The following is a 12,201-nucleotide window of genomic DNA, read 5'->3' as shown; positions in this document are numbered from 1 at the left end:
TAAGAGACTATTGCACAGGTCCCAGCCCTTCAATGTACAGTGGCTGCAAGACCGAAGACTGGTGCTTTTCCACATGGCCTTTGTGGTGGCTGCACTGAGCTTCAGTGCATTGCTCTGCACATATTCCTACATCTTGGAATGGGCCAGCCGCCAACATTCACAGATGCACAACTATCTCCTCACAGTGGAAGACCAACCAATTTTGAGCAGTCCAAAGTATGTCCTTCATCAAGATGCTGATATTTGAGATTTAATTTAATTTAAAAATAAACTTTATTCATAATAAAAAAATGCATAAGACAATAAACTCGACTTGACTATTTTCAGTATTTAGTTTTAGTTTTAGAGATACAGCTTCAGCCCATGAGTCCGCGCTGACCAACGATCACCCATACACTCGTTCTATGTCATCCCAGTTTTGCATCCTACACATTAGGGGCAATTTACAGAAGCCAATTAACCTACAAACCAGCACGTCTTTGGAGTGTGGGAGGAAACTAAAGATCTGGAAAATACCCACGCAGTCACAGGAAGAATATTCAAAAGCCATACAGACAGCACCCGTGGTCAGGAACGACCGCCCTGGTCTCTGACACTGAAAGGCAGCAACCCTACTGCTGCGCCACTGTGCCGCCCCAAACTAATTTTCTTTAGATTATCGATTCCTATGGGATAACCCACCTCTGTAAAGACATCTTCTCTTGGTTTGTGGCTGTATATCCGACATAAACTGTTCAAGCTACAAAACGTCATCAGGATCGCAATCTTGCCATAACCTGTGGAGAACCAGCAAAATGAAATCACAAGATGGGCTAGTGACCAATATCTTGCATCCCCTTGATTATTTTCTCCCTGCCTGCTTCTATTCTCCCAATTTCTCCATTCCACACATTCTGATATTTTCCTTCCATGTCAGTACTTCCAAACTATCTTTCTTCTTCCAAAAACTCAAGGATCCCAGTCCATTGTAGAACTCAGGTCCATTCTATTTTCTGCTCTGTTGATTTTTTACCACCATTCATTAAACTGTAACTGATTCCATTTATATTCACCTTTCTCGTTTTTGTTCAGTAAATGGCCATCCACTATTTCCATCAGTTCTGGTTTGATTCTACCACCAAACATATCTCCCCCCCCCCCCCCCCCCTTCCACCATCAGAAATGTTTCCTTTCCTATCACAATACTCTTGTTCAATTTTCAATGATTCAATTATACTTTATTGTCACCTGTGCAGTGAAATGCTTTGTTTTGCATGCAATCAGGTAAAATCATATAGGCAGTACACAAGTATCGCTATGTTTTGGCGCTGATAATGTTCCACACACTCAGTCCGAAACACTCAGTCCGTTTCCAATATTTTCCAGGCAAGTGGACGGCTGCTCTCTGACCTCCTCTGCCCTTACTGTGCTAACTCACTTTCCAAGTGAAAGAGCAAGTTATTTGCACTAATTTTAATTTAACACATTTTCTTCACTGTTCACTGCACTACCCATCGTATCAGGAAGAGTACACATGGAAGGGTTCATCGGTTTATATATCACCCCTGTTCAACCATCAGCCTGAGCATCCAGTCACCTTTCCTTTGAATTCTCTGTCTCACTCCCACCTCTGACATTGGCCTCCAGCACTCCTACAATCAAATGTGAACTCTCTGGGCACCATAATTTAGATATTGACAAGGCACATTCAGCACTGAGGACCCAACCCCGAGTTCAACACCTTTAGATAATGATTCTACTGTTTCAATTTTCATCTGCTTTGGTCTCATCATTTATTCCTTGTCATATATTATAAGAAAATTGCTATCTTTTATTTTTCCTGTCTTCCATCCTATCACAACAGTCATCACATTTCTTATTTCCACCCCTCCACACTTGTAATAACATTGGTTCTCAATTCTGATGAAACATTAGTTTCATTTCCCTGTTCAAAGATGCGATTTGATCTTTCTGCATGCGCTGTATTTTTTCCATGTTTTTAGACTATCTTGTCATTTCCCACCACAGTTTTGCCATTCTCTTACTGCAGAGATACCACTTCACACTTGAGCAGGTTTTCACACATGCCAGCAGAACCTTATTTTTTATTTTTGAGATTGAGACTTAATCTGGGTGGGCTTTTCTCACAACAGAATATTTTTTGATCATGTTGTCAATCGAGAAGTTCGTAGAAAACTGTAACACTGTTCTCCACGATGATGTTAAAGCAAGCACAACTGAACCATTCAAAACTTTAGGGGTTGTTTTCAGTTAAGGAAGGAAAGCTTAAGATAAGTATAGTTTAAGGTACTAAATTGTAATGCTGAATGTGGGAACAGGTTTTATATATTAAATGTTCCCAAGTTCTTGACATGCAGAGGTTAGCATTTCCAGCAAAGTCACTGTATACCAATCTGTAATGTACCATGTCCTATCATGACTGAGATTACATTGCTTAGAGACCCAAATGCTCAGTCTCTGCTCTGTACTATTGTGCAGTAGGACAAAGTGATGGACTTGCCCAGGATCACTTCACATTTTAATAAATTAATGAAAAGAGACCATAGCATTAAAAAACATTTTTTAGGGAAACAATAATGTTTTGACAAAGTAAATTACCACAGAATATGATATGATTGTTGATTATTAAAAAGGCCGATATTGAAAGGACACTGGCAGCATGGATAATCAGGACAGGAAACATAATTAACAGATTTTATTTTAAAAAGGGTGCCTCCATTTTCAATGCATATTTGACACATGCTTTGATTTACAGGCCAGAACACCAATATCTGCAATCAGTACAAAAACTAGGAAGCTTTGACAACTATGAAGAATATCAGTGATTACAGGAGAACACAAACTGATTTGAGAATAAATATCCGATAAAATTAAATGTGGTGAAATCTGAGGCATGATGATACATCTTGGAAACAGAGAGCAATTATAGACACGTCGTGATGAAACTTTAAAAAGGATAGACATTAATCTTTAAAAGTGGCACAAGATTGTTTTGCCTTAAAAAGACTTAAAAGGATCCTAGATTCTATAAACTATCATATAAATAAAACAAATAAATTGCTGGATTATCGAAATAATTTGCTGGAATATTAAAGGGTCATGAAACAGATACAGAAGAAATTGACAAAGATGATGCTAAAGCTGACAAGCTTTAGGTTTGAGAAGAAAATAGAAGAATAACGTATTGTTATTAAAACAAAGAACATGTGAAGCAGGAGTATGAATAGGCCACTTGGCCATTTGAGCTCGCCCTGCCTTTAAAGAAAATCATGACTGATCTTATTGTAACACAACAAATTCTCAGAAGCTCCAGGTAATGTTGTATCCCCTTGCTGACAGGAAGTCAAACAGAACTATGACTTTTGCGGTATTAAGTAGGTAAAAATGATTTCCATTGTTTGTGTGTCAGTTATGAAAGAAACAAAAATGGATTTATTTTCGTATCATTGCATTCTTTCTTTGGAGAACGCATTGTTGATGAAGGATTCTGAAGCATATTTAAAAGAGAAAAAGAGACCACTTTTCAGATCAGGCAAATTCTGTGGAAAGTAAGGGTTAACATTTCAGGTCAAAGATCTGATTAAAAGCAAAGTTAACATTGTTTTCCTTTCCACTGATACCTCCAGACGTGCTCAGTGTTTCCAGCAATTTTTGATTTCATTTCAGATTTCTAGCAGCTACAGTGTTTTCATTTTCAATCTGAGGCAAATGAACAGTTTGATGGGCCACATTGTAGAGCCTCCTCTCTCCCTTCTGTTGGCATAGTTACCGGCCGAAAGGATATTTAATCATGCAAGGCAGTTGTATAAGTTGTATTATGACTAAAAGAGGTAAGTCCTCATGGCCACCATCAGAGGTCAATATCTCAAAGAATACTAAAGTTTTGTCAGGCCCTACCTACGAGCAGAAGGAGCAGAGGATCTGATGTTACCCACAATGTTCCTACTGCAACCATTACCACTAACAATATATTAATGATTTGGACGAGGGAATTGAATGCAGCATCTCCAAGTTTGCGGATGATACGAAGCTGGGGGGCAGTGTTAGCTGTGAGGAGGATGCTAGGAGGCTGCAACGTGACTTGGATAGGTTAGGTGAGTGGGCAAAGGCATGGCAGATGCAGTATAATGTGGATAAATGTGAGGTTATCCACTTTGGTGGCAAGAACAGGAAAGCAGACTATTACCTGAATGGTGGCCGATTAGGAGAAGGGGAGATGCAACGAGACCTGGGTGTCGTGGTACACCAGTCATTGAAAGTAGGCATGTAGGTGCAGCAGGCAGTGAAGAAAGCGAATGGTATGTTGGCATTCATAGCGAGGGGATTTGAGTATAGGAGCAGGGAGGTTCTGCTGCAGTTGTACAGGGCATTGGTGAGACCACACCTGGAGTATTGCGTACAGTTTTGGTCTCCTAATCTGAGGAAAGACATTCTTGCCATAGAGGGAGTACAGAGAAGGTTCACCAGATTGATTCCTGGGATGGCAGGACTTTCATATGAAGAAAGACTGAATAGACTCGGCTTGTACTCGCTGGAATTTAGAAGATTGAGGGGGGATCTTATAGAAACTTACAAAATTCTTAAGGGGTTGGACAGGCTAGATGCAGGAAGATTGTTCCCGATGTTGGGGAAGTCCAGAACAAGGGGTAACAGTTTAAGGATAAGGGGGAAGTCTTTTAGGACCGAGATGAGAAAGTTTTTTTTCACACAGAGTGGTGAATCTGTGGAATTCTCTGCCACAGAAGGTAGTTGAGGCCATTGGCTATATTTAAGAGGGAGTTAGATGTGGCCCTTGTGGCTAAAGGGATCAGGGGTTATGGAGAGAAGGCAGGTACGGGATACTGAGTTGGATGATCAGCCATGATCATATTGAATGGCGGTGCAGGCTCGAAGGGCCAAATGGCCTACACCTGCACCTATTTTCTAAGTTTCTATGTAACATAAATTAACATTCATTCTTATTTTTCCATTGTGGGAATTTGTTGCACTCAAATCTTTTCGCCAACTTTACTGATACTTCTCTTCGGCTTCCAAGCCTTTTGGCTTGGAGGAGATGAAAGGTAAAAGGTGCTACATTAAAAACGGTCTTACATGTGAGCCAATTAAAAAATATATATTGTTACATCATCAATCCAATGATTGGGGGCTTCTTGGATGTTGAAACTCTGGGTGGATATGCTTGATGTGAAGACAACATGTATGTGGTTTGTATTACCATGGGGTCAGTATTTGGAAGTGGCCTTGGATATAGCATGAAATCATCCATGCAGAGTACTATTGGCTTGATTTGTTTCACATAATTTGATCTTGCCTACGACCCATTAGCCCATTGGTTTTATCTCCATTCTCAGGTAGGAAGGGTCAGTGGGGGAGGGGGGCGAGTTGGGAAGGAGGAAGGGTGGAGATGGTCACAAAGACTGGAGGTGATAAGTGGAGAAAAACTAGGATTGCAGATAATGCAATCTGATCAGATAGGAAGGTGAAGAGTGAAATGTAGAATATGAGAGAGGGATGATGGGTAGATGGAAACAAAGGTGGGTGGGGGGTTGGGGGTAAGGCAAAGATATTATCTTTGGGGTAAGGGACCCAGAGAGGGGAAGGACGGGTCCAAAACAAACTGCAGATGCTAGAATCTTGAGCAAACCACAAAGTACTGGAGGAACTCAGCAAACCATGCATCAACTGTTAAGGGAATGGATAGGCGACATTTCTGGTCGGGACCCTTCTTCAGACCAGAGTGGGAAATAGGGTTGGCGAGGAAGGGTGCAAGGAGCAAGGTCTTAATATTAAAGTACTTAATATTTTAATTAAGATATTGCATTTCCCCAGCTAGATAAAATGCTGGAGTAACTCAGCAGGACAGGCAGCATCTCTGGAGAGGAATGGGTGATGTTTTGGGTCGAGACTCTTCTTGAGACTGATGTCAGGGGAGGGGGCGGGACAAAGACAGAATGTAGTCGGAGACAGTAAGACTAGTGGGAGAAGTGGGAGGGGTTGGAGAGAGAAAGCAAGGGCTATCTGAAGTTAGAAGTCAATGTTCATACTGCTGGGGTGTAAACTACCCAAGCGAAACATGAGGTGCTGTTCCTCCAATTTGCGCTGGGCCTCACTCTGACAATGGAGGAGGCCCAGGACAGAAACGTCAGATTGGGGATGGGAGGGGGAGTTGAAGTGCTGAGCCACTGGGAGATCAAGTAGGTTAAGACGGACTGAGCGGAGGTGTTCAGTGAAATGATCGCCGAGCCAGCGCTTGGTCTCGCCGATGCAGAGCAGTTGACACCTGGAACAGCGGATACAGTAGATGAGGTTGGAGGAGGTGCAAGTGAACCTCTGCCTCACCTGGAAAGACTGTTTGGGTCTTGGATGGAGTCGAGGGGGTGGTAAAGGGACAGGTATTGAATTTACCCAAACTTTCTACTTGTACAATTTTACATTTGATCGTCATTTTTTAAATCATAATAGTCAATTTATACCTTTATCAATTTATACATTCATGTTTTAATGGATAACATCCTTTAACAATTGTGCAAGTTCATTTTGTAATACCACAATCTGATCGTTGGGTTCCTGCCGAGATTATTTTGCTCAAGCATATAACTTTAATTTAAAATTTCACATGTTAATAGACAATAGACAATAGACAATAGGTGCAGAAGGAGGCCATTTGGCCCTTCGAGCTAGCACCGCCATTCAATGTGATCATGGCTGATCATTCTCAATCAGTACCCTGTTCCTGCCTTCTCCCCATACCCCCTGACTCCGCTATCCTTAAGAGTTCTATCTAGCTCTCTCTTGAATGCATTCAGAGAATTGGCCCCCACTGCCTTCTGAGGCAGAGAATTCCACAGATTCACAACTCTCTGACTGAAAAAGTTTTTCCTCATCTCCGTTCTAAATGACCTACCCCTTATTCTTAAACTGTGGCCCCTTGTTTTGGACTCTCCCAACATTGGGAACATGTTTCCTGCCTCTAACGTGTCCAACCCCTTAATAACCTTAACATATTCCAAAATCTCTTTATTGATTCTGCATGCTATGAATGCATTATAGTTTTTTACTCCGGAAATATTAGATTTGAACTTGTCATTTTTACCGAAGTTCACAATGTTATGGAACCGGATCTTGTGTAGTGTTCCTATTTTCCAAGGATGCATTAGTAATGTTCTCTCAGCTAGACTGGTAAAATACATTTCTTTAGTTCTAGCAGTTTTTACTCTTTCCATCTGCCGATTAGGATGACCCCTCCCCCAACTCCCTTGTTCCTGAACAAAAAAAATTAAAAGGTGTCCATTTTTAAAGAAACAAAAACATTTGTAAATCAACACCATTTATCAAATTAAATAAAATTTCCCGTTTTCGGCTGAATTACTTTTCCCAAATTATTTGAAGATGTCATGAAAAAAATTCTAAAGAATTTGCAAGTAGAGTTTATACTGAGTGTCCTTTTCTGAAATTGACTTTTTTTCTGGGAGCCTGTGGATAACAATGACAGTCTATTGATTAAATAGCCGTTTCAATTTTGTTTGTGATACTTGTATTTCAGGAAGCATATTGAAAAAAGAGAATATGTTTATTCACTGGATATTCTGCCTGGTGAACACAATTGAGATCAGATGCTGTGCCTGATTAACATAATTCAGATCATCGTGTCTCCTTTGGTAATTTTGAGACTCGGAGCGGAGTTGAGGACCATAGTCAAAATCAATGCAGAAAGATGGATATGAAGGAAAATATGGATTGGCCTGAGTCGAATAATTTCCAGTGTTTGCTGTGCACATGGTAACTCTTCAAAAAGATTAAAAATTTCTAAATAATCTTTACGATAAGTGTTCAAATGCCATATTGTTCGAAAAGCCTTCATTACCACACTGCATTTAGTATTAGCTTTACTCTCAGCGAGAATCACACAGAAATTATGCTGCATTACTCAAAATGGCCATCTGGTCTATCTATATAGATTAAAAGTGAAAGTAACATTTCAACACATTTGGTCATTACATTTCTTCTCCATCCGGGATGGTAGTATTTACGTTGCAAGTGCATTATTTGGACCCATCTGCAACAGCTAATGGGCCAATAAAAATTTGAATTGTAACTCAGCGGGACACAAGGGAACCAATGAGTGTGAATTAGCTTTTTACTAAGTTCCCCATGAGTCTACATTATTTGCTTGTCTGGGTTTTTTCCAAAAAAATTAAGAACATTTGAATCTGAGTTGTTGCTAAAAATCTGATCACATTTTGTTTACCAAGCAATATTATTAAAACGTGATTATTTAAAGATGAACAGGTATTCTCTGATATTCAAATAGCTCTTATACACTGCACACGAATTTTTCGATTTACAAGATACCAGCATCAATTTATTTTTAAAACATTCTTATTGTGCAGATGAAGTTAGACTAGATGTGTGCTGACTACTGAGTCATTGACTATGGTAGAATCATAGATATGTACAGCACAGAAACAGGCCCTTTGGCCCAATTTGTCCATGCCGACCGTGATGCCTATCTACACTAATCCCATTTGCCTGCATTAGGCTCTTATCCCTCTACGTGGTTCCTATCAAAGTACCTGTCCAAATGCCTCTTAATTGCTGTAATAGTATCTGCCTCTGCCATTTTTTCTGGCAACTTGCTTCACATAACCACTACCCCCCATGTGGAAAAATGAAACCCTCAGAACTCCTTTAAATTGTTCTCTTCTCACCTTAAACCTATGCCTTCTAGTTTTAGGCCTACCCGCCCAAGAAAAAGACTGATTATCTACCTTATGTCAAATGCCTTATGTCATTTTAAAACCTCCAAGGTAATCTCTCAATCTCCTACATTCCAATGAAAAGAACCCCAGCTTATCACATCTCTCCTTGTAAGTAAAACCCGCCATTCCAGGATTCATCCTGGTAAATAGACACAAAGTGCTGGAGTAACTCAGCAGGTTAGGCAGCATCTCTGCAGAAAAAGGATGAGTGACATTTCAGGTCGGAAGGGAATAGTATAGAAGGATACCGTCCAGAAACATCACCCATCTTTTTTCTCCAGAGATGCTGCCTGACCCGATGAGTTACTCCAGCACGTTGTATCTATCTTCAGGATATATCAGCATCTGCAGTTCCTTTCTACACCATCCTGGTAAATCTCTTCTGCATTCTTTCTACTGTTAAACGCATCCTTCCTGTAGCGTGGCCACCAGAACTATACATGATATTCCAAGTGTGGCCCAACAAAATGCTTCGTACGCCAGTAACATGCTTTTTTGGGGGGCAAAAAAGTTCTGGGACACGTATCATTCCTTGCTGTAGATGTCTACGGCAGATCGTCATGTTACAGGCTGCATAAGCATTTTAAGGGCCAGATTGCCTAATTTAATGCATACATTTTTTTTTTTTTTTACTTTTGTGATATTTTTATAATATTAAAAAATGTGAAAATCGTGGATTGTCTCTGGTGTGTAAGGAATGGATGAGAAAATCGGATAACATGGAACAAACGTAAATGGGTGATCACACAGTGAGTGGTGAATTTCACACAGAGAGTGGTGATTTTCACACAGAGAGTGGTGAATCTGTGGAATTCTCTGCCACAGAAGGTAGTTGAGGCCAGTTCATTGACTATATTTAAGAGGGAGTTAGATGTGGCCCTTGTGGCTAAAGGGATCAGGGGGTATGGAGAGAAGGCAGGTACGGGATACTGAGTTGGATGATCAGCCATGATCATATTGAATGGCGGTGCAGGTTCGAAGGGCCGAATGGCCGACTCCTGCACCTATTTTCTATGTTTCTATGTTAACGTAGGCTCGATGCTGTATCTTTCAATCAATCAATCAATGAATAAAAACCTAAGCAGATTCAATGAAAAGGGCAATATATGAAACAGAGATATGTTATGTGGTAAAGAAGATGGAGAAAAGATGACAGGGAGAAAAACAGCAAAATGTAAAAAAAGTGAAATATGGAAGGAAATCAAGATTTAAGTGATTGAAGCAGGAGCAGGAAACTGTAGATTCTGTAGAACTGTTATATGATTATCAAGGTTGGTGAACAAAGAAGATTTGTCTAGACTGAGTTAAGGACAACAGTGACTTGAGAAATCTGAAATGATTAGTTACAATAATGCTAGGAGTAAACTAATACAGTATTCAGAGTGATTCAATGCGAACATGATATTCCAGAGTGTTATGAGACCAAAGCAGTAAATCATATTTATATGTTCATTTCTTAATAGTTTAATAACATTTTTAATGATGTGAAAAACATAAAATTTAAGATCATATTTTGAATTGAGCAGCAAAGGTTACAGGGAAGATGAGGGGAATTGCCATAGAAATATTTTTATACTGCCACTGGAAGTGAAAATAAATTAACAGATGGAACAAGTAAATAAAATTAGCTTTTGAATTATTAAGCAGTTAGCATGAAATAAAACAAATATTGCGTGCAGTATCAGGATCTCAAGTAAATGTAATGATGAGAGTGGAATCACGTCTCAGCTTTTTATAAGGAATGTTATCTTGTTCTTGTGCCTTCGCTGGAATTTATACCCACATTCATGGTCCATAATTTTATGGCTAATAAATTGTGGGTCAAATTTACTTACATATCAACTGATGATCTTGTAAGAGGATGGACTGTGAGAGAACTCTGGGTACTTAAATTGGAAGTATTATCTTTAAAAATGCCAAAGTGACCTGCAAAAGCAGCATTTGGAGCATTAGTTACACGAGAGGTGGCACTGGTGTTATGCTTGAATGTAATTATGGGTTATTTTCCCAAAGATACCAGATCCATTCAAAGAATTATAAAGAGGCAGTTCTTTTCAACTAGATCAACCTTAGGTCAATCTGGGGTGAGATCCAAATCTGATGATGACTAAAAAGATGATTTGGTGCACAGAGGGATTTCTCATGCACAATAGGACTGAAGGCCAAGGTGTACTGACAGAACTGGAGAAGTTTGATTTTGGCACTCTTGATTACAACAATATGTCAGATAGTATATAATATTACAGTATATGCAATATCTCATAGACAGTCTTTTTTTTCCAAACGATAAATGCTACATGTTTTTCATTCTGTCTTACCATTATCCTACTCTTGTAATCCAGCTAAAGACTTTGCATTGTGAAATAAAATGCACAATTCCTGTTGTCTCAGCAAACACCAAACCATAATGTCAGCAAAATTATCTCCTGACACATCAAACTCAAAAGCATCCTAAGTACAAATGTTCACTCTTGAAGTAACTCAAAAATTACAAAACCCTTAAGCATAAGAGATAAAACCATATTGCAGTCCTGACAATTATATAAATTATGGGCATTTTAAAATACTCAAAGATGAAGAGACCTCTTTCTGATTGCTCACTTACAATTCAACGATCATATAACTCTACTCTTAATTGTTCTTAATGAAGTTTTAAAATTCTCACAACCTTCAAATCCATCAAGCACTAATCAATAATGAAACAATTTTTGTAGCAAGGAAGAACACGAGACAATACCTTAATCCAAGACATTTCTGGCTTTAGTTACAAATTTGCCACCATGCATAAGCTCTTAAAATCACCCAATTATTATTTGGTCGCATTTTTGCCATATTCTGGAGATAAATGAAAATGAAAAGAAATATGAAATCTATCTATCTTCTATATATAATACTAAAACTCTGCGGTCCAACATTCCGTATGTATGTATGTATATGTGTATGTACGGAAGATTACTTACAAACCCTACTCCTCCTAGACGGTACACCAAAGCGCTACGATTTTTGTACCGCCGTATTCACCATTAACCTGGGCAACTATTGTAAGTACTTTCGTTCAAATTGAAGCTACCTTTTTAAAGCTAGAGAGATATTAAAGTTTAAATTTTCATTTCTAACCCTTTTCTTCAAGGGGCTACATTTGTTTCCAAAAGTTTCCAGAAAAGGATTTAGTTTTCAGCAAGGATTTAGTTTTCAGCTTGTGACGGCGGCTACATTGTTTCGAAAAGCTTCCAAGAAGTCTTTTTTGTTATTGCAAGTCAAGTCAAGTCAAGTCAAGTCACTTTTATTTGTATAGCACATTTAAAAACAACCCACGTTGACCAAAGTACTGCACATCTGATTAGGAAAAAAACCCAAAACATCTGATTAGGAAAAAAAAAAAAAAAAGAAGGCTATAGTGGTCACTTGACATACACAGATCAGGAGGACAGAGTAAGAGTGG

General features: G+C 39.1%; 1 protein-coding gene across 1 annotated transcript in view; it reads right to left on the bottom strand.

Moving 5' to 3' along the window:
- phf21b (PHD finger protein 21B) overlaps positions 1 to 12,201 on the bottom strand; it is a 95,473-nt gene that overhangs the window by 74,755 nt on the left and 8,517 nt on the right. Inside the window, exon 2 of the mRNA XM_078416868.1 lies at positions 682 to 776. The gene's annotated coding sequence lies outside the window, so the exon portion shown is untranslated. The remainder of the gene's footprint in view (positions 1 to 681; positions 777 to 12,201) is intronic.

Source organism: Rhinoraja longicauda, chromosome 20 (assembly GCF_053455715.1).
Source record: "Rhinoraja longicauda isolate Sanriku21f chromosome 20, sRhiLon1.1, whole genome shotgun sequence".
NCBI classification, from domain to species: domain Eukaryota; kingdom Metazoa; phylum Chordata; class Chondrichthyes; order Rajiformes; family Arhynchobatidae; genus Rhinoraja; species Rhinoraja longicauda.
This window is presented reverse-complemented; position numbering and strand designations above follow the sequence as displayed.